The sequence below is a fragment of the Coenobita brevimanus genome, chromosome 58, assembly GCF_032717465.1.
Source record: "Coenobita brevimanus isolate Jiangsu-jjx chromosome 58, ASM3271746v2, whole genome shotgun sequence".
In the NCBI taxonomy this organism is placed as follows: domain Eukaryota; kingdom Metazoa; phylum Arthropoda; class Malacostraca; order Decapoda; family Coenobitidae; genus Coenobita; species Coenobita brevimanus.
This window is the reverse complement of record NC_137011.1, coordinates 14,668,194-14,669,654: the sequence shown is the minus strand read 5'-3', so window position 1 is coordinate 14,669,654 and position 1,461 is coordinate 14,668,194.

Here is a 1,461-nt window from a genome sequence, read left to right as displayed (position 1 = left end):
TCCAAAGTGTGTTCCTCACAACGCTTCCTATCACATCCACATCAACACCACAACGCTCCTTTATATCCTCATTCGTCAGCCTGTCTCTCCACGTGACTCCACAAGCTCCTCTTAAATAACTCATTTCCACTGCTCTCACTCTCTTGACTTTGTGTCCTTCCAACAACGTCCAAGCTTCACTTTCGGGAAGTGTGGTACGTTAGAGTTGGTATCACAATACTGTCATGTAGTAACTTTTACTTCCATGCCTCACTTCCCCTGTTTCTTATCACTGCTTTCAAGGAACCAGCAACCTTTCTTCCCTGCTGTACCCTTTCAAGCACGTCACCCTCCAAACCTCCATCCTTACTCATCACACGACCCAAATACTTAAACGTACTCACAATTACCAGTTCCACACCATCCAACCCATAAGCTATACATTCACTGACTTCACCTCTCTCAAAGACCATCACTTTACTCTTCCCTACATTCACCTTTAGGTTCCGTTTCTTACACACTCTCTCAAACTCATATCCACCAAGCCTTGCAGCTCCCCTTCATCTTCACTCAACAACACAGTAACATCTGCAAACAACAGTACAGGGAGTTTCCAAACACTAACCTCTCTCACCTGGGCCACTCCACAATCCACTCTCCTACCTTGTACCTCTTTTATTACCCCATCCATGTACAGATTAGAACAACCATGGAGACATGACACATCCCTGTTTCAAACCAACTTTCAAAGAGAAAAATTCACTTAGATTCACCATCCACACGCACTGCAGCCTTAGCACCATCATACAGAGCTCTTCACAGCATTCAACAACTTCCCATCTACTCCATATATTCTTAACACTTTCCACAATCCTTGTCTATCCACCCTGTCATATGCTTTCTCCAAATCCATGAAAGCCGCATACAACTTCTTTCCCTTCTCTAGAAACTTTTCCACTAAAGATCTAAGAATGAATATCTGATCTACACAACCTCTTCCCTTCCCTAAAGCACTCCCTGTTTTCTTCTCCAACTAATTTCTCTGTTCTTTCTCTAACTCTGTCTATAAGTATCCTACCATACACTTTTCCTATTATACTAAGAAGACAAATGCCCCTATGATTACCACACACTTCTTTTTCCCCTTTTCCTTTGTACAAGTGGAATAATTTATACCTGACTTCCAATCCTCCGGGACTCTACCTTCCTCCCAGGCCAATCTGCACATCTTCCACATCCATTCTACTACTATCTCTCCCCCATGCTTCAGCATCTCACCACACACTCCATCAATTCCTGGGGCTTTCCCCGATTTAACTTTCTTCATTGCTTCCCACAACCTCTATCCTACTGATTTCTACACCTGTCTTCTCACCTCCCTCCTTCTCCCAGCCATTCCCCAGCCACTTATACTCGCATCACTTCCATCCTCTACGTTCAACAAATTCCTTAAAGTGTTCTCTCCATCTGCTCACTTTTTCT